The sequence below is a fragment of the Cottoperca gobio genome, chromosome 1 (genome assembly GCF_900634415.1).
Source record: "Cottoperca gobio chromosome 1, fCotGob3.1, whole genome shotgun sequence".
NCBI lineage: Eukaryota > Metazoa > Chordata > Actinopteri > Perciformes > Bovichtidae > Cottoperca > Cottoperca gobio.
Window position 1 is genome coordinate 2,234,517 of NC_041355.1, and position 22,731 is coordinate 2,257,247.

The following is a 22,731-nucleotide window of genomic DNA, read 5'->3' on the forward strand; positions in this document are numbered from 1 at the left end:
TGCACTTCAAGTGCCATGCATCCCTCTCTCCTCTACCGGAACAGCTGGCTCGCCGTCGCTTCAGTTCAGAGGCAGAGGCGACGGTTTGAGGGTGATTGAGGCACATATAGAAAGAGAGAGAATGAGAGGGAGAGAAACTGAATTCCAGCGAATTAATCACCGTCTGTTCCACTGTTAGAGAGAGAGAGAGAGAGAGAGAGAGAGAGAGAGAGAGAGAGAGAGAGAGGGGAGGGGGGAGTGGAGCCTGACGCAGTGTGAGAGGCAGAAACTGAGAGAAGAGAGACAGAGAACGAGGGAGACAGCGAGGCGAGGAGGCAGCACATCACACCAGGCGCGATTTGCATCCCAAAATCTGCTGCTGCCTGAGCTCTTTCCCGGGTCACCGCAGAGGAGACACGTGCAACCTGGGATCCAAATCAGTAGACACAAAAACACAGCCACACATGCTGCCAGAGGCAACGAGCGGACCGTTTTGCTGAGGAAGACCTGCGAGGCGCCTTCTTCCACGTTGGCATCTGGAGCAGGTAAAGTGCAAACCAGAAGCGAACATCTGTAGATTGCGCACGAAGCGTTTCGGCTTCATTTCACATGTCTGCTTTGTGTTGGCTGGACTCACAGTGCGTAGGCAACTTTAAATTACGCCAACAGCTCATGGCATTCCTGCGGTTCTCAAATCACCGACTCTGAACCCATCTGTGTGCGTGCATGTGCGTGCGTGCGAGCGTGTGCATTCGTGTGTGTGTGTTTGTGTGTGTGTGTATAGTCGTGATGACTGACGGGATTTTGCTGGTTTCCTTTTCCCAGGCAGCCTTGCTTGTCTTATATCCCGGTGTGTATCCATTGATAATGCGGGCGCAGACACATATATCCAGATGAACAGTATCAGCTGCTGATGTGTGTGTGCGGTGCAGCCTGTAACTGTGCAACTTTGATTCGCACATGTGAAGCATTTACAGATATGTTGGAAACGTGTCAAATGTTTAGGCTGGTCACTTGGTATTAATTAATTTTTGTCCCGGGACGGGCTGCAGTGGCGGAGGGACCAGCACGGTTTAGCCCTCATACCCGCACTGTGAGTGTTCAGCACCCTGGACAGCGGCTCCACACACTCAGGGCTGCAGGCAGTGAACCATCCAGCCCACTGAACTCCTTTTTTTTTTTATCTCTGAGATGTCTTTGAAATGGTAGTTTCATATGTATGTTCATGTCAGCATTAGATCTGAGAAGTATGTGGTGGGAAAGACTTGAATACATCAGGCCTAAAACTACATTCTTTCATATTTTAAGCTGTCAGGACTGAGATGTATCCCCCAGGAATATTTCAATGGAGCCATGGGCATGGTTTTAGTTTTTCCATGTTAGTCTTAACATGCAGATCCACACACTGTAGGGCATCCCACTACAAGCGCGTGTGCATGCAAGAGGTTTACCATGTACAGACAGGGGGACAAATTAAAGCGGTACTCCGGCAATTTAGTGTTGCATTTCTACAAGGTTGGGGAGTCAGACAGATTTAAAAAAAAAAAAAGATGGTCAAAATTAAAGCAACAGAGGCGGAGATATACTAACTTCCAGTCCATATCACTGAATTCTACATTTCCTCTGATACAGCTGAAAGCATTTTTCATTAGACATCATCAGGATTATTATTTTATTTTTATATTATTTTTTTGTTGGAAAGCTTCTCCAAAGCCACCGAGCTCGCCTGTGTAGTTCTCCTCCTGATGAGTAAACTGAACTTTGAGTGTAAAACCGGTCAGTTAACTGTAATTTGTGTATAATCTCACAAAATCAATTTGTAAGTATTCCACGTAACTGTGAAGCAGGAAGTATAAAGAGCCCTGTATGCATGTAACGAGCAGAAATCGACACACGCTGCTGCACTTCTTTAAAGAAAACATCTGAAGAAATTAAGAAACATAACCAATCCAGATTCTTCCATACAGGGCATGGTTATGGTTGCACTAAATGGTTAAATGAAAATTAAAAAGATGTGGGATGCTTCGACCTTCACGGTCACCAGATTTCAACCCAATCAAATATTCTGGAGCGTTAGCAGCCTCCACCGAGGTGTTTGATGCTCCAGTAGAGCAGAGACTTGTAGAACAAATGCCAAGTAGCATGTGGTCCAAACAATTCACAAAGAAACTTTGGCATCAGAGTATAAGCCAACTAAAAATGTGGCTGTGCAGCAGAAGTTAAATCACAGTCGACCACTGACTGCATATGTGTGACATGAAGTCGCTCAGCCAGTTCAATTCTCGGTTGCTTTGCCCTGTGCCCACCGCCTATTGCCCGACTATCTGTTGTAACGGATGTTGTTGCCACTTCGTCCCACAGGGCATGGACTACTAACAGAGTTTTTCCACTGACTGACTCCAGTTGTTGGCTGAGTGCCACAGAGGGAGAGAGAGGGAAAGAAAAGGAAGACAGAAAGATTGATAGAAAGAGAGAGAGAGAGAGAGAGGAGCAGGGTCGCCCTCCTCTCGCGCCATGAATAGACATGAGGTAGTCCCACTAAAACAGAACAGCGACTCCTTTTAGGGACATTATGTGTTTGGGTGTGAGAAATAGCCAAGGCCAGAGATCCCTCAGTCACAGCGAAGTCTTTAGTTGTCCTGGGAATTCATTGATAACTATCTTAGAGGTCGCTCATCTTGCTTTCATCCTGCATTAGCACTGCAGTGCTTGCTGCAGCACAGTCTTCCAGTCTCAAGAGTTGTAAGAGCAGAACAAAGGGCTCTGTGAACCTGTGGTAACTAAACTGCTCCGTTTGATTCTTGAGAACAACTTCACTAAATAAAACTGCATAGAAATCTCTCCACGAGCAGCTGTACAGTGAAAGCTTTTTGTGCCGCCGCAGCAGATGTATCAAAAAATGGTGGGACTCTAATTCTTACATCAGGAAAAAGGCAGGTGGCAACATTTAAAATCAGCAGTAATGAAAAGAGACAATTTTAGTAGAGAGGAACTGCCAGAATGTCTGCAAGTACAAAAGAGACAGGTTTAATGTCTGATCCGTCTTGTCATTGCGCCCTGTTGTTGCCCTCACTTCCCCTGAAGTTGTAAAGGTCGTATTCCTTTCTGTTTGTATCATGTTCTGCAGGACCAGGAGTGAACCATCCATCCCTGGTTCATGCTCAGTACCTAGAGGCATAACTGTGGGGCAAGTTCTTCAGGAATACTCACGAAACACTGCTGTGTGATGGGAGATCCCTCCTCGCTCTTGCATCCATTTAGTGCTTTTTTGTTCACCCCTTTAGCTTCGACTGCAAGGGAGGAACATGAAGCACGTAGCTGCTGAAATCCCAGGCTAGATTAACAATCATCTCTCATCAGTTATTATTTGTCAAAGCCATTCATATTTCAACAGAAACTGGCTGCCCATATTAAGCATGTTGGTGCACAGAGAGCCAGCATATCTCTTGTCATAATGTTGATCTTTGTTGGGGGGGATACCCCGTAGGGTGGAAGCAAATCTGCATGCAGAGTTGACATGGCACCTCCCTGCTGACTGGGTCTGAATGTGAAGACATTTCTTTTTGCCCTGCCATTGTTTACTGTTACATTTATTCAGTTTCTGTTTGGTTAATACGTTGAAAGATAATCTTGGATTGGGCTACTTGTCATGAGAAAAGTAACCACAAATGTTTAGGGTATTACGCACCAACACACACTGCACATACACACCATACTGTACAAGTGTAGAGACATGGATACAGACATGATCCTGCACGAGCACACGTGCACGCTGCAGACACACACTTCTGAGCTCAGGATGCACACACTCAAACAAGCACGTGGATTAATAATGTGCCATATTCCCTGTATGAGGCGAGTTAGCATTTCAGGAAGATTGTACCAACACTGGGGAACATTAATTAGGAAGGTATTGTTGCAGGTTGCAACTCCAACACACACACATCTACACACACACTTGCACACATCCAGTATGCAAATAGTAAAGGAAACAGGAGGCAGTTTACTATCCGTTACTCCTAATCTGTATTATTTCAATCAGTGTGTTCGTGTTCTTTACTTTCTGTTACTCTCATACCTAAATACTTGAGTAACTAAGTACAGTTAATTTTGAGGTACTTTAATGGATTAAATTGTACATTATATTATTTCATATATTTATTTTTTATTTTTTATATATAATATATAAATATAAAATAATATATTATAATAATATATCGTATATATAAAATATATATAGCATTATATTAATGCAGTAGACTATAAGAACAAAGTTTACAAATTTACAGATACAGATAGATATTAATATTTTTACTATATATATATATATTTTATTGGAAGAATTTAAAATGTAGGCCTTTTGCTTGTAATTGTTAATTTTTGAATTGGGGTTTTGTTACTTTTCCTGCCCATATTAGAATATCGGATAAAAAATCTAAAACTGCTATATTTGTATTACAGAGCCCCAAAAGTCCTAAAAAAGTGTATTATATTGTTCTCATAAGATACAAATAATAATACAATACAAGATATTATTATTATTATTGATATTTGTATGAGATCTATATCTTGTACACACAAGATTGATCAAATATCTTGTTTTTTCAAGATAAAAAAGGAAAAAGAAATATAATATTTTGGATTATCTAACCATGTGTCTCTTTGTACAGAGTTGAATGGAAAATAGTTTGTGCTGCTCACAACATTGAAATATTTAATTAAAACAATTCAACAGTAACAGCTCTCATTTCCAGAGAAAGCACACCATCAGTAGAAAGTATTTCCATTAAAACTGTTTTTTTAGTACAATTTATCTGCATTGTTTTAGGTTTACTATCATTGCGCTAGATACCAATATTGTGAATAGTCGATTTGTGGGCGTACGTCCATGCTTTCATAACCCTGAATTAAACCTTTTTGTGCTGAAATGGTGCCTGAACGTTTTTTGGCCCAAGGCTCATCAAAATTTGATGGTTTTTGTCTGGGAATCCTAAAAACTAGAATCACTTTGTATCTGAAGTCGTAGTTTAAGAATTCCTGAGAGCCGGTTTCATTAACCCGAGCGATACGTTTTGAAACAATGAGTCAACCCAGCGGTGACCCCATATCTCATGTTTATAGTGTGAATGATGAATGAGCTGCTTAATGTATGATGACGCATGTCTTGCTGATGCCAGCATGCCAGAACTAGAGCTTATCCCGACCTAAACACTCCAGAAAGGGACTCACACCTTCTCTTTTTCTTTCAATTTCCCCTCCCTAAACACCTTTACTCTCATCCTTCCTTTTCCTCTCATTTCTCGCCATCTCTGCCTCCATCTTTCCATACCGTCCCCAATGCACACACCCTATTCATGCAGTGTGTGTGTGTGTGTGTGTGTGTGTGTGTGTGTGTGTGTGTGTGTGTGTGTGTATTGAGTCAGCTAGTTTGTATGCCGGCTGCTGCTATACCCACCTCTCTCTGGAAATCAAGGAGAGATCGTGGTGTGTATGCTGAGAGAGGAAGAGGAAGCAAAAGCAGGGGGAGGAGAGGAGGCAAAGAGGGCTAGAGGTGATAGAGACAGAAAGATAGATAGAGGGAGAGAGGGAGATAGGGAGAGAGAGAGAGAGAGAGAGAGAGAGAGAGAGAGAGAGAGAGAGAGAGAGAGAGAGAGAGAGAGAGAGAGAGAGAGAGAAAGAGAGACAGAGAGAGAGGGATGCCACAGGGTAAAATGAAAAGGCAGAGGAAAAAAAATAACAAATGGGTGGGAAAGATGGAGAAAGCGTTCAATAGATGTGTTTTCCTCCCAGCCTCCTCGTCTCTATTCGGTTTTATTACCTCTGCCTTGTCTTCTGCACACAGCACTGCCTCTGTGGTAGTTTGGAGACACTGTGGCCTGGCTTGAAAACCCCTCTGATGTTCTGCTTTGAGGTGCTCTTCAGGGCTAAGAGGAGAAATCTCTCTGGCTGTCCCATTAAATACTAGACACTGGACTATTGAAATTGCATTACCTCCCTTGACTGAGCAGCACATCAGCACTTCCTCCATTTCCCGTCAAAGATCTGTCGTTCAAACCCCAAGATACCAGCAGCAGGAGAGCAACAGGGAGATTGTTTTTTGATTTGTCTCTTGTCTCTTATCTTGCAGGCATCTCTCTCTGTTTTCTCTCCTCTCTGGTGACACATTTCTCTGGGGTTTGGGCGTCATTTGTATCCCCCCTTTCCTGTTGCTTGAAATATCCCGACAGAGACAATGATGGAGAACAAGGGCGAAGAGAATTCTCCCCGTTACCCAACCGAAAACTTTGATAATATTTAAGGGATCATTTGAATTGTTTTTCGCTCCCTGTTTGAGAAATCCACGAGAACGTCCGTTTAACACCCAGAAGCTGACAAGCTTTTTATATGTGAGATCCACACATTTCTTTCCGTCTGTGGATTTGTTATATATATATTATATTATATAAAAGTAATATAAGGACCAGATTAAACAGTATATCTGCTGTATACTGCAAACGTTAGCATCATAGTATGAAAGCTAACGTTAGTGTCTCTGTCCTGCTAAAAGAGTTTAGTAAGTTTACACGCTAACCCCAACAAAATATGTAAAAACACATTGGTATTCACTTATCCTAAAAGCCTTGTTAAACATGTGTTTAAAGTTAAACATGTTACTTAAAAATGTGAAGAATAAAGCATAAATAAAACCTATGTCATTGTTGTTGAAATATGCTAAGACATTTGATCTTACATCAACTCATGGAGCTAACGCTAGCTTACTTAGGTAGCTTAATTAGCTAGCTTAATTAGCTAGCTTAACTAGCTAGCTATCTAAAGAGGAAATCCCACATTTCTGTTTTTATCTGTCGCGTTATTATTGTACACTGCAAATGTGGACGTGCGAGAACAGAAAGCCTGAAATACAGTACGTAGCAACAGTAAACAAGGAGGGCGAACAGTTAATAACGTTCAATTATATAAGATCGTGGCTTTCAACCTTTTCGAGTCGCGACCCCCCAGAATAATCAGGTTGATGTTTTTTGATGCGTTTCGTGACTTTTTCTCTCCCCGTCTGAAACTCATGTGCACGACCCCTTTGACTCTCAAACACACTCAATACAATCTATTCTAAGGCAAATTATATCACCGCTACAAGCAGTTCTCTGCGACCCCCAGGTTGAGAACTACCGATATAGGAAACTGCAATTATTAGGAAAGCATTAAAACAAAATGTAAGAAATCTCTGAAAACAGCTGTGAAGTGAGCTTTTTGTTTCTTTATTTGCGAGTAGAGGATCAAAAGGAATCACTGTGGGACTGAAGAAGCTACTTCATGTGCCTTTGTGATACATATGTGAACTGGGCATCTACAAAGAGAACAATCATATTTATTGTGGTTTCACTCTGTCGAATCGTGTCAAGTCAAATTCGTTTGTAAAGCCCAATCCCATTCAGTGTCTCAATGGTTCCCACAAATGCCACAGCTCTGAGCCCGAGCTTTCTAATAAGATGAAAACATGAAATATACTTTGAGAGGAAAAGACATTCTCCCTCTGCTACAGTATGTATGTCAGCAGCAGAACACTTCAGATGTGTGCAGGGTTTCTACTGTAGGTTTGTGTAAGGGTGCGGAAATAGCTTGTAGAGCCCTGTTTTTACTTGTTTAATTGGCTCATATCACAATAGGCATTTAGTGAACTGTGCTCATTGGATTTTGGGTTTCGCAATCCACCCAGAATCCACTGTAGAAAACACAACCTAGTTTACCGAAACAAAATCTACATCTCGGCCATTTTTGATCCCTAAAATCTCCTTTTGCTCAGCTAGAGCAGTACAATTATTTTAAGAATAAGACAGATTGCTGCACCAATAATGAAAAATTACTCAAACAATTAACCTGAGGCGCCAGATGGTTAGTTACACAGAACCATCTGAGAAGCTGTCATTGGAAACTGTTTAGAGAAGGACCGGCACTTTCAAAATACTATCCCGGTCTAGTGTGTCCCCTGCACGCGTCAATAATGAGTTTACTGCGTCCCAAACACATTTTTCTACCGTCCCCAGAACGACGGGACGCCGTTAGTCTGGAGCACCGCCACATTTTAAGAGTTTTGGCATCAAATTGGTACCAAAGCGTCGGTTCTCGTGACACTGACACCGACACAAACGTAAAGTCATACAACACCACAGAGACTCGACACCAACATATGACATCAGTGAGTGAATTCATCCATTGGAGGGCTGGTAAAGCCTTTCCATTGACAACAAGTCCTTTCTCAGTGAAGGACTTGTTTTCAATGGACAGTTTGAATGTTGTTTCCAGTTCATCAGCGGTATTCACCTGGCTCACAGGCCTTCCTGTGTTTGATAACCAGCTGCACACATTCAAGAACGTATAGTAGTAAATGTGTAAATTCTTGAAACTGTTGATTTGTGTTGGATACAGGATGAAACTCTATCACTACACTTTTTAAGAAAGCTGATTAATGATGATTAATGACGGAGATGCAGTTGGTGCACACTATTACAAAAACAGAGGCTGCAGTCTGTAAACTTAATGGTGTAAGCTGACGCATAGTGATACTGACATTTAATGGCAGAGGTGACATTCACTGATTTTTACGGCTGCCTGTTTTCTTTCTTTGGCCAAAACTGGAATGTGTTTCCACTTCATTGATGTCTATTGTGTTGCTTTTGTTTAATTTAGCACACCAGTTATTCACAAGCTTTGTGAAATCAGCCAATTGGCAATCACAACAGGGGCTAAACCGTCCAAAACCTTTTGTCAATTAGCACTCACTAACACCAGGGGAAAATACCAGTGCTTGGCAGCTGTGTGTGTATGTGTGTGTGTCTGTCATTTAATGATTCCCACCAAACAGAGTGTATGAGTTGGAGGGCTTCTTTTTTTCCATGTGTTTGAGTGGGGTCAAAAGTCATGTCGGTATATGTCAATTAGTGTATATCGTCTGTGCATGTGTGTGCGTGTGTGTGTGGGCAGGAAGTAATGTTGGAAAGTGTGTGCGTGTGTTTTTATATGTTGAGACAAACTAAATATCTCTTCTCATATAATCCTTTAATTTCCCAGAGCGGTGTGCACTTAATCCAGTTTTTGTAGCGAAGTCGTAGACAGACGCGAGTGAGTGTGTGTGAATACATTATGTTCATGTGTCTGAGAGTTGAACCAGAGGAAAGAAAAGGATACGAGAGAGACACGGCGTTCATATCCGACAGCTGTTGGCAGTATGTACTCTAGGTGTTGGACGTGTGACACGCTCTGTATTTCTGTTTGTGAGTGTCGAGGCAGACGCTGGGTGTTAAACGTGTGAGTGAATGCAATATTTGGTGTATTCAATTTTATAATGGCTGCCTGGAGTCAGTCTATCATTTTCTCCCTTTGTCCCCGTCACTGCATTGTGTTTTGATGTAGCATGTTGTCTTCAGATTGGTTTTGTTTACTCAAAACCTTAAGAATACTTCTAAATCTGAGGAAGTAAAAACATGCTATTCAGAGATGTTGCTTGTCAAAACAGCAGCTATCCGGTCCAGGGCTGCAATTTAGGATAAACAATAAATAATCTATTAGTCTGACAATTATTTTCTCAATTATTCAGTCAGTTTCTCGATCAAACCGCCGAAGATAGATCAATAAAAGATGAAGTTTTCAGATGTCTTGTTTTGTTCGACCCACCGGTCCAGCAGCCAAAGATATTCAATTTAAAATGACACAAAACAGAGAAAAGCAGTAAATCCTCAGATTGGAGAATCTGTAACCAGTTGACATTATTACTTGAAAATGAACTTAAACGATTTATCAACAATCAAAACAGTTGCCATTTAAGTTTGTGGTAATCAACTAAATCAATTGACTCAAGTCTTAAATCTGCTTTTTAAAAAAGGACAAAAAAGGTCTTTGTGAGGGACTAGTTTTTCTTATTCTTTGATGACAACACTCTTTATTTTATATATAATAATTTGTTACTCTCTTGTCAAAAATGAATTGTTTTAATTGCATTGTTCTCTCTTCAAAACATTTCTTTCTACCACTGATTGAAGAAATACGATTAAACCTTTATTAATCTCTTAATAGGACAAGGATGAAAAGAATAACAAATCTAAGTATAAATAAAAACAACAACAATAAAGATTAAGTTATCGTAATGCAGTTTGTTAAGGTTGCACACTCCACAGGATACACAACATCTTTGGGAGGTGAGGGCAAAACACAAAGTCGAGATGTACTCTCTTCCTTATTTCTCTTTCCCCCTAAGATCTCCCACACACATGCATTACCATGACAACACTGAGAATCCTGGGTAACGACAAACAAAGCAGCGCCGTCGACCGCTCAGGCCTCTTACAGTGAACCGGAGCAACGGCAAGAGAAACTCACCCAAGTCAAAATAAATGACCAACTGTGAGCAGCATGAAGCTACAACAGGCGTGTGAAACCAGAAATACATTTATGTTCCAGTGCAGTGTGCCCTTGTTATTTTGTCTTCAGAAATGCTGTTTCACTGCTACATGTTTCGAGTATCAGAGGCATGCGGTGTTGTTGTCATATCAAAATGAGTCCAATAAAATGAACACTGTGAATCAGGTGCGTTGGGGAGGTGGAACATGTCATCTCCTCTGTACTGTGTGTGTGTGTGTGCAGCAGGGCTGAAAGATTTGGAGGAAGAAAATGATTCATTGACTGATTTTGCAATATGATTCACGATATTGGAGGGATTTATCATTTGCATCATTATTGTAATTTCCATTGAAAAATATATTAAATGATGAAGGTGGGATTTATTTATAGAATCTGCAAATAATCTTTCTTAAATGTGTAGAATACGATTTGTAGGCCGGGATCTCTGCAGCTCCACAGAACTTAATTCAGAATGTATTTCTTTGGTATATTTGGCCTTTAAGAAATATTGCAGCTCCTGCAATTTGGATATTTCACTAGATCATATTGCGAGTCTTTTCTGCCAAATCAAGCCTACAAGTCCTTAACCCTATCTCAACTTGATCTTAAAACATGCTATTTTCAAATATATAATCGTTTGCATCGTGCTAAACATGTGAGGTTTTAAAAAACATCGAATAATTGTTGAAACATGCCACATAGTTTAGTTTTTAGTAGGCAAAGTGAGAACATTCCCTTTTTATACAACATTTCAATTCGACTTGCTTTACATTAAATGGCATAAAGCAACAACAAGTAGCATTAACACCAGAATATAATGAATAAATAGACCCACCAAACATAAACATGCAGAAATACACACAGCAGCCAGTCACAAAACAATAAAATGTTTTTTTACGTGACCAACAACGTCCAGTGCCACATAAACAAATGCACACAGTAACTTGTTGCTAGGCGACACTGGCTGGGTAAGCAGGGCATACAGTGCACTCCCGTTTACACGCACGGCCTGCAGCGAGACGACCACAGGGAGCTGAAGGGAAAGTCGGTCAACGTTCAGAATCACCTGAAGATATCATCACATTGTAGAATCAAAATGAAAACTGAAAATGAAGACAATGGAAGAAGTAGTTTCTTTTAATATGAACGGGCATATATTGGATATTCTGTTTAGGAAATGTCACATCTGACTTGAGTTTGAATAGTGAATAAAAAGCAGTCATTTTCATAATTGATTTGAGGCTTAACATATTTAGTTATTATAACATGTTGGTCCTAATAACCTGTTCTGAAATCATGAATGTGTAGTTAATATCTCCACGTTTGTCTATCACCGCCTAACCTTTCATCCTGGCTTCATACCTCCTGTGTTGATGCTGCCTTTCTGCATTTCCTACATACAAAGCAGAGCAGACTTGTTTAAAAGGCAGGTTTATTTCTAGAATCCCTCAAAACGTGCACATTTAGGAGAGCAAAGAGTTTAGAGAGCGAGATTGTATCTCCACCATGCACACAAAAATAGAAAGATGCAATTTTAGCTGAACTTCCAGATAAAATCAAAGTAGCATATCATGGAGCATGAAGCACTCACACACACACACACACACACACACACACACACACACACACACACAGACACACACACACACACACACACACACACACACACACACACACGGCAGCAGCATGATGATGTCAGGACCAAAGTCACATCATCTTGGAGAGAAAACAGGCCAAAATCTCATCACCGCATCCTGAAATGAGATTACCACTCCAGCCTTGCTTTTTATATAGAAGTCAATATATCATTCATCCTGCCTCTGCCTCCTTCCCCTACAAATTGCATTACATTCCAGATATGTCCTTTAGGATAAAGGCCGGCTTGCTGGGTGGGGTGATGTGACGAGAGACAGAGAGAGAGAGAAAAGATAGAGAGAGAGAGAGAGAGAGAGAGAGAGAGAGGGAGAGGGAGAGAGAGAGAGATGTGAGTGTTGGGGACTTCACAGAGTGCAGCTTCTTTCTGCGTCACTCAGAGCAAGCTCAGTCAAGGACACATTGAGACGTGTAAACTCAAAATATCACACACGGGAGTTCGTATCTGTTCTGCGTCTGTATGCATGTCACACAAAGTTGGGTGCACCATTATGTCTTTGTACACACACACACACACACTGAACAAATCACTGCACTGGCTGCTACTACATTATACTGTGTCGACAAAGGTATCTGGACGGCCCCTCAGATAAAAACATAAATGACTGCTGGAGGCAGATAGAAGAAAAGATCCCGACCTTTACCCTTTATAAACTATAAGATGAGTGTTGCAACTGTGCTGCGTCGGGTAAATACATTTACAAATACATACATATGGAAATAACACTTTAACTGTGTGCTCTTTATAAAGAATATCCAACCAGTAACAGTGGATGGAGAAAACACACATAAGAGCTCTTCCATCTCGCTTACTCCTGCCAGTCCTGTGACACACAATCTATGCCATAACCAATAATTAAGGAGAGTCCTTCTTTAGAAATGTGTATGCAGGAGACGGGGAATCATGAATCGTTAACGAGGAGTTCCTGAATAACTTGGATTTAAGGATCATATTGAAATTAAACTTAACCATCAAATATTTGGCATTTTTGCTTAAAGATTTACGAAAACAATTATTTAGTTGCCAATTAATTCCCTGCAGACTAATCTCTACAAACACATATCTGCATTTGGATGCAAAATCTTTAGACAACGGGACAAGATTTAGGCATCAGAAGCGTTTTCATTTGTAATCTGAGTAGTTTCGGCCAATCACGTAAGAGCGAGCTTTGGTTGAATGCAGGGAAACAGTCCGTGTGGAGAGCGAAAAAGGCCGAACGCATTGTCCGAAATGCAATATTATTTATTTATCTGCATATATTTACAGATATCTGTTTATAGAGACAAGCCGTAGACTCCATTCTTGTGTTTCACGTTTCTAATCGGATTGTAAACAATGAGTGGAGCACAGAAAAGAAAGTCTTGGCTTGAACCCCTGAAATATTGCCCGTTGGACTTGGCCGCTTCTAATGAGGAGAACTCTTAATGCTACAGCATACAATGACGTTTCAGACACTTTGGTGAGAACCATTTCCTGTTTCCTCATGCTCAAATTAAACCAGGTCCAAGTTTGGTGTATGAGAACTTGACTGGCCTGCACAGAACCCTGACCTCAACCTCATGCGACACCTTTGTGATGACGCAGAGCACCGACTGCGATCCACGCGTGTTAACACAGACAACGGCCATGTGGGAATGATGCAGTCCTCTCACCCCCCCCCCCCCTGCTGAGCCAACACAGAGGGCTCCTGCAAAAAAAAAAACACACAGGGTTGTCCTGCAGAACAGTTGAAATAAGTAGCTCCAACTTTTGCCGCAGCGCGATGCACCGTGATCCGACAAGGTGGTGCGTTGAGCAATGAAATACGTGCAAGCGATGATTCTGGGTAGATGGTGAACGGCGTATTTCTGCTGTTTACTCTTGGCTCCGCAGTTTACAGACAATCAAAAAACGTCATGAGACGAAACACAGACATACAGCTCACTGCTTCCCGCCAGAGATAACATATCCCCACAGGAAGAAAGAGAAAAAGGCTACTGTCCTTACACTGTACCTCATCACACAGCAGTGTGACTCACCCACCATTGTCTTCCCTCTACAGTTGCCAACTCAGCTATTTAGCTCACGTCTGCCCTCTCTGACCATGCATGGCCTCACTCCTCCTTTCTTTCCCGCTGTTCTCCTCTTCTCTTTCTCTCTCTACTGGCTTCTTCTGCTCTATACCTCTTAACAAAAAAACCCATGCACACCAACACACACACACACACTCACACACGCACACACACATATGTGTTTAAGTTACTTTATGTACTTAAGATGCAAATGCAACACACAAATATCCTGATCAGCAAAATGTCTTAAAGCCAATCACTGTAATGACGTCCTTTGGGATGTGCGAATGTGTGGATTGTATATGATTGTGTATTACAGTGGAAAGTGTGTGTGTGTGTGTGTGTGTGTGTGTGTGTGTGTGTGTGTGTGTGTGTGTGAATGGAGCTCTCTATGATGGCCGAACAGTTGACTACTGTCCGTCTGTCCACAATTTCTACATTTAGATGTGAGTGACTGTTGGAATATTTGGCTCCTCTTCTTCCCCTCTCAGCCCTTTGATGTGTGCAGCCAGCAGCTGTTTATCAATAGGCCGGGAGCCAATCAGAAGCCGACTAGGACTCCTTATACTTTGGCCAAAAAAACGCCAAACACTGGACTCTTTGATTTGAGTGACACGATCATTTTGTGTTCAGTTGATTATAAAATGGACTAGAAAATGAGGTCTGCTGAGGAATCAAGGGTTTTTGATGAGTCTGTGTAAATATCCATCATGCCTGCAGCCTACATCTAGCCTGTAGCCTATTTATAGTACTTTTGACACTTGAGCATTTCTGGATATGCATATAAAGTAGAGCCATATATGCAAATTATTACACCAAGTCACTGTACCTTAATTAGTGTCTTGGGGGATTTGATTAACGGCTGAAATAGGAAATCTAAATAAACCAGAGTTTCAATAACCTGGCGAGGAGAGGAGAGGAGAGTCAAGCCCGGAAAACATCCACAAGAATCGATTGAAACCAGCTAGATATCATACAAGTTGGACAAATGAACTACAGGGAATGTTTGGATCATATTGATGCATCTTGTAGTTTCCATATTTCTATAGACTGATGTTTACGGAAGACATGAAAGATATCTGCCTGCTGTGATTGGTTGTTGCTCGTCACATGATGTGCGGTGGCTGCGTTCCAAAAGTGAAACTATGTTGTGGTGAAGAGATGTACTATACGACACTATACCGTGGTAGCTATCCATGTAATATCTCTTGGTGTATTATATATTGTAAGCAATGATTTTTGGTTATTTTATCTGAAGAATATCTCAATTGAATATCCAGAACATTATATATATCTCGAAAAAACCGTGAAGATTTCATTCATATCTGAATGAAACTGTTGGACAATGTCATCTATAACATAAGCTGCAGAATATATTTAAGTGTCCTGTACATGTTTAAAGCAGCATCAAATGGACGTTTTTAAGTACCTGAAACCTGTAATTTAGGACTTGTGTAAACATTCCATCACCGTCTTGGTCTCTGATGAAACGCTACTGAAACAAATGGAGTGCTCATCTTTTTCCATCAGCTTGTGAAAAGGTCAGACGTTTCCTGTAAATTGACCCGTTCTCTCACCCCGTTAAGATCACACTCGATCAGCCCTCTAATGTCTCCCCTTGTGACTGCTTTTCGAGAGCCGCACATATCTAGCGAACAGGTCATCCAGGGCCATCTGCTGCTTGTCACCGGCTGATTACTGAGCTTGTCTTCCTGCTTCTTCTGTCACCTGGTTGCTAGAGAAACAGCGTGACATGACCATGAACGTCCAGTGTGCCGAGTTGTCCTTGAGCCAGAAACGGACTCCTCCTTGCAGCTCGGAATGAAGCCACTGCTATGAAGCAGGAGGGCGACCTTAAAGAGACCTCCCTGGAGGGATGAACAGAGTATCACATTATTGCTAATTATTATCAGTGGCCCTGATGTGCCGATGATGAACAACTGATTTAATTATCATTGAAGAGCCTTTTTCTTATCAGCCTTATCACAGCACTGAGGTGTAGAAGTGCAGGAAATTTAGGAAGTAGAGTTAGGAAGTGTCATTTCCCTTCTGAGCAGTCTGGTCTCTTAACCTGAAATAAGTCGTCTTCCTAAGAAACAGGGAATTTATCACATCGTGTGTGTTGGCCCAACTAATACAAATCACAAAATGTTCAGATCTAATAAATGTCAAGGAAGTTCTGCCAGTCCTTGCCCATATGTGTACATAATTAATGAAGTAGCGGTACTCTGAAAGGAGGGGACATAGGTCGAGCTGAGACAGACTGGCATTGCCATAGGAACCAGCTGCACCCACGCATTCACACGGAGGGAAGGCAGGCAGAGTCACACGGAGAGACGGGGAGAACAAGAGAGAGTGGAAGAGAGGAAGAAGAGAGGGAGAGATGGGAGACTGATGTCTTTGATGTGACTAGCAGCCTCGGGTCTCTAATCTCTTCCTTCTAAATATTTTTCTGCTTATGCGTAGAGATTTACCCTCTTTTAAAAAAGAGAAAATCCCCACATTTACATGTTCTGTGCATTCGTGATAGAAGTCCTTGGGCAGAGTGGACGTGGAGATGGGAGTTTAAGTTAGATATGAAATGGCAAACAGGAAGTGATGTCAGTCAGTTCTCTGTGAGCTGCTGTGTGGAGGGAGACGCGAACTTGAAGACGCGTTCAGGGAAGCAGGAACACACTGTAGGATTGTATATGCATCGGACTTGTGGGGGCCCATGTGTCACATCTCATCAGGCTGTCCAAAGTATCTTAGCAGGCGCCGCGAGTCTGCTGCGTGATGGCTCTGTCTGTCACATACTGAAGCGCTGCAGAAATACTGCGGTTTCATTTTGTTTGGCTAAGCATTGATCTCTCTCATCTCGCTCACAGCAAGCCCATCAAAAATTCCTTTTATCAAATCCTAGCTGCCATCAATTACTAACTAGGCCTGGGCAAAGAACTTTGTGTTTTCTTTTCCTGGCTGTATCAACTTGTTTGCATACAGTAGAGACAACCGTTTTGAGCTCTAACAGGGTGTGTTTGCCACTATCTTATCTGCAATTAGACTAATCTGAAGTTAGACTATGGGATGGCTTTGAGGAGGTTCAGACTGTCGATCGAACCAGAACCAGAAGGCATTCGATGTTTTGTCAGGTTTGAAATCTTGTTTTTATCACATTTCTATATAAAATCTATGATTTCCTTCATCTTATTTCTGTATTTTCAAGTCATATTAAATATTTATTTATCTTTGCTCATGTTGTGTATCATCTCATAACATTTTCTTTAATCCCATTTCTCTACTTTATATTTTGAGTCTCGGATATCTGTCTCCTTAATCTAATTTAATATCCATTCTTGTATCTCATCTCATTCCTTTAATTGCTCTCTTTCTTTTCTTCAAATAACTATTTAGATTAATCTAATTTTTCTGAATCTCATCCACTTTTTATATGTTAGTATTTATTTGTCGCCAACATACTTACATCTCTTTCATCACATTTCTCTTATCTCAATTGTCCTTACTTCATCTCTTTCCTCTCCTTCTTTTTTAAAACCTCTTATCTTTACCTCATTTTTATTAATAATTTCTCCTTCTTATCTCAACATGCTCTCTCATCTCATTCCTCTTTTCATTTCATCGATCACTTTTTATCTAACCAGCTCAGAAATACATGGTTCTTAAGCTAAAAGTAGAGCAGTTTCTCTACTGTCAAAAAAAACAAAACAACGGGCACTTTTGAGTTGCAACCTGTTCGTGCGGCGCAGCGACGGTCTGTTGAAACGTAAGAAACAAAGTGGAGAACGATGAGGAGGGAAAGAGAGGTCACGGGGAATGATAAAGAGGAAGTTTGATGTCGTCCTGACGCCAGCGCTGATGGGACCATCTGTCAAACGCACCTATCGTCCAGCTCGCCTGCAGCCACCTCACTCATTATCATCGCTGCGGCCTGATGGATGGAGTTGTGTGGTGGTACGTGTCAAGTCTGAGTCAACACCACAGTGACTGTGTAGGCCGGTTGAGACGAAGTGCTTCCAGCGGGTTTTGTCATTAGATAATTGTGCGTATGTTGTTGGCACAACACAACACAACACAACACGTATGCTTCGAGGCAGCGTAGGATATCATCCCCCCACTCCTTTGTTTTTACTGTCGCTCATGATGGAAAGTCACTATTTCCTTTACCTTCTCTTTCCTTGAACATCTCACTTCTTCCTTGCCCCTGTCATGTTTGGTGAATTCAATTAAAAATGGATGCTGAACTTACTCAGTGACAAACTTCTATGCACAAGCTTCATTGCTTCATGATAAAAAACTTGCGTCTGACAGTAGCTTTTTGAAATCCTCCCCTGAGGCTGAGAAAATGACAAAAACAAATATTAGGTAAAAGATTTGGGTCGTTCGCTTGTCTCAAAAGATTTCTCCTTGTTCTCTTTGTTTGCGGAGATAAGACCTCGGTATGAAACGTGATATTTGACCACCTGAGCTGGATGTCCTGTCGCCTCCATTGCTTGTTTGAACCCTAATGAAAACCACAAGATCAACTTGTTCTCACTCATTAATGCTTCTTCTTATTCTCTTTGACTCGCAAATCTTTGACTTTTATCCAAAAGCCGTATCCCTACTGCTCCTCTTCCTGCACAGCTTCCCTCTCTCTCGTTCTCACTTTCTATAACCCTACCTCTTTAAAAGTGATCTATTCCACCAGAGGGGTATTTTGCTTTAGCTCAAATCCTAGATGAAAGCCATTTTTCACCCAACAGAGTCGGGACGGCTACATATTCAAGTGCTAAGAGCAATATATTTCATATCGTGGAGGGGGGAATGGTAGGAATAGTAAAGACCGATGGGGGGGAGTTCTGAATGTACTTCACACTGTAGTATCGAGGACATTGCACCACAAAATAGATGGCTTTGTTTGTGTTTTTCCGGTGATGAGAACGTGTTAATTAAGCAAGGAATGCCTTCACAGTCATTTGCACGGAGAGAATAATGAGGATGAGAAAGACTTACGCATGCATTATTCATTTCTAGGGAACTATTTTATCATTTCTAAAGTCCAGAAAGTTAAGCAACCGTGAGCCAGTCAGAAATGTACTTTCTGTGACTCTGGCGAAAAACGTGCTATATGTCTTCTTTCTATATATTGGCTTTCATTTCACACTTTAGTAATGTATGGCCGGTCAAAGTACGGTCCAAATCATCCTGCAACCCAGGGAGCGGCTGCTTTACTGCTGTGGCGGGAGAGAGTTATTATAGCCTCCTCTCTTCCTGCTCCAGTATTGGCACTCTAGAGTGATGTTGGGCCAAATGACTTTACATATTTAATGTATCGCCACAGGCTGGAAGGCAACAGGCATCCACTCCTCACATTGTGCACTACTTGTCCCTTATGCCTTCTAACAGCAGACCTAAATGATGCTGCTGGAGGGATTCTCAGCTGTGCCCTGGGCTTGTCCACATGCCATTTTAAAGACTGCGCTGTGGTCTCAGGTCTGAATTTGAAAAGAACATTAGCAGATGTGCATGTTCTCCGGCTGAGTGAAATCAAAGTGTTTTTCTCCTCGAGGAGCGTCACGACGGAGCTGTAAGGCATGTGATGCTCGATTGGCTTTTGTGCTCCCTGAAATATCTGTAAACTGCCGGCGAGGTTTTCACACCGCACCTTGATTAAATCAAATGTTGCTTGGCTCATTATGTCACACGAGCTCGGGTCACAATTTGTTGCGTAGGACCTACCGTTGCGCTTAATGACGTGCAATGTTAGCATATGAAGAGCATCATAAACCTGAGGGCTGAGGGCTGCTGCTCTCTGTACAGAAGGCTAATATTACAACGCTCTCTGAAGACCGTGGCAGTGGACTTATGAGTCCATACAATGTGTCATTCATCAACATCCGACACACACACACACTCATACACACTCATGTTTGTTTTCCTATACTGTTGAGGACCCTCATGAACATAATGACTTTTCTAAGCCTTTAAGCGTTACCTAATTTTAGCATCAACTTTAAAACCAATGGGTACATTTACTAAACCTGTCGCAGGTCAGTCAACACAATTTCACTTAACAGGAACACTTTAAAATGTATATTGCATGAGCACGAACATGTCATTTTGCACTGGTGGGGCTTTTCATGCATTTTACATGTGAGAAGTGTAAGAAGGAATGCACAACAATGTTAACGTTTACAAAGTAAAGACCAGCAAAAAAGCTGCTCAGTTTCTAAAAAGAAAGTCTAAAAATCAAATAGGTCCACAAAAGCACCTGAGGGAAATATCAAACATCCCCTCGCCCCTAACTCTGAATTGTAACTCGTTGCCTAATGCCAACCCTTATCCTTCGCTAAAAATATGTTTTTCAAGGAAATAATCCTTGCTGCAAACCCAAAATATATGTATATGTATGTATATATATACATGCACATGCAATATGCATCGTCTCCAGTGAATCTCGTGTGTGTCGGTACACAGTTTGAATCCCGCTCTGGCTCTGAATGGAACGATAGGATTTGATGTAGGGTAATCTTAAGTGTTACAACTTTAACCTGATTCTCTACTTGACCCAAAAACCAGGTTGTTGTGTTACAGTGAAATGCATGTGTAGGGTTAAAACACTGACTTGAGTGCAGTTTGAAGGGCAGAAAGCTAAAAAAGTTTTTAAAAAATTCATACGGCAGCTTCTGTTTCGATGGTTCTTTGCACAACAGCAAAGTGGCATTGAAGAGGAATTCTCCCTCGGAGCCTCTCGTATCATCTCCAGCCATTAAGGTCTGATGTTTAGTGCATTCCAAGAATTATTATGCGATAAAGTCCTGTAATTTACGCTCCTCTGCATACCGTCATGTACTTTTAGTTAAGTTAGCGATTGCCTCCCGAGACACCGGCATGAATTTGAGTCATCCAGCTGTGAATTATACAGCGCTCCGTTTCCCATCAGTGAGATTTTCTGGTCAAGAAAATGTGAGAACTCCACGGTTCACAGATGACACATTTTATATTCCTGAATTACTGCTGCTGACTATATTTAAAGCATATTTAAAATACATTGCCTGTTGAAAATACAGTGCAGTGTATGTTTGTGAAAGAAAAGAAAAGAAAAGAAAGGTCCGAGAGATTTTCCCGCCTAGAAGTTAAATACATGAAAATTCTTCTACACAGGGATGATTGCTTGAGCCTACTTACATTGTATACATTGTTGGTTACATTTACCCCGGTATATCACTTTTGCACTAATCTGCTATCGTTTCTTCAGTTTTATTGTTGTGCCTGCAGTCTGATTGAATTTTCATCCTTTATCTGGAATTTGAGGAGCCGCTGAAGCTCCTCTCAGTGTCACTCGACAGCTCTGAGCTGAGCGTTACGGCAGCACTTTAGTCCCTGTTGAAAGTAGAAGTAACACAATCACTGCTACACGTTACACAATGATGACTTGCAGCAAATTGGGTTCAAGTTTTTTAGTTAAGTTGCTTTGATATAACATACTAGTACATGCAAATGTGATTACAGCAGGCATATTGTAAGGTCATACTCTGGAATTGTTATTAAATACAAATAAAATAGTTCATTTCTTAGTGGAAAATCCGATTTAAAAGTTAATGTCTTGGTCAAGTGGATTTAATAGACACTCTGTGATATTAAAAGGTCGGAACTTGGAATTTAAAAATGGTCAAATTGATTTGTAGATATACCAGGGGTTCACAATATAATCTGAACGGGTGATTACATGGTGGAAATTGCGTGAAATCAAAAACATGCTCACAATGTTACACTGTAAAAATGCTCATTTTGGAGCCAAACAGCACAGAGTGTAAAGACATTTAAGAATAAAATATCTCAACAACTAATTTACAGATTGTCATGACATTGGATTGAATCCATGAATCCTACGGACTATTTCTCTCTAGTGCAACTGATGACCTTCAGCCTCAGCTGTACTTTGTGTTTCGTGCTTATTAGCAAATGGTATATTTATTTACCATATTTCTTTGGTAACATGCTAAACAAAAGTGGTAAACACGGTTATTTTTTACTACGCAACACATTGGCAGAACGACTCAGCAGGTATGATCTTGTTAACTAACACAAATAACTAATATAATATAAATAAAAGAGAAAACACAAAAGGTGCTTTTAATCTTAAATTCATAGTTACATCATAGCCTTCCCATCAATGTTTTAAAGTTTTATAATTGAAACTGTGATCTTCTCAATGACATGAGGTCGTGCTAACTTAACTAAATAAAAATGTAATTAATTGTCTGGTATATTTTCAGACACCAAGGATAAAAAGTGCTGGATTCAGACGCTCGAAATCAACTTAATCTGTCTTTAAACATTTAGCCAATAACGCGGACACTCGGGGAAGTCCCGGTGTAACCACCGAGCCCTGACTGATGTATCTGTGAAGTAAAGTCACGGTAAACTTTTCTAATCATCTTTTTTTGATTCGTTTCTGGACATTCTCTATTGTGAAGTACCACAATGATTGCTGCACTTTGCCCGCAGCAAGTCATCTTCACACAATCTCAGAGTCTTCTGTGACCGCTTAAAGTGATTTGCCGTCCAAAAAAACAAACCCCCCCCCACACTCACAGCGATCAACTCGGGCGGGTTGTGTTTGGACAGTAGAGTCATTATTCTCCCAGATGTCCCTGTTAGCATGTTTCCCTG

At 41.1% G+C, this 22,731-nt stretch overlaps 1 long non-coding RNA gene across 1 annotated transcript in view; it reads left to right on the forward strand.

Moving 5' to 3' along the window:
• The first annotated feature begins 268 nt into the window (after positions 1 to 268).
• Positions 269 to 22,731, forward strand: part of LOC115006721 (uncharacterized) — a 90,041-nt gene continuing 67,578 nt past the window's right edge. The window contains exon 1 of the long non-coding RNA XR_003832111.1: positions 269 to 524. This is a non-coding gene — a long non-coding RNA (uncharacterized LOC115006721). The remainder of the gene's footprint in view (positions 525 to 22,731) is intronic.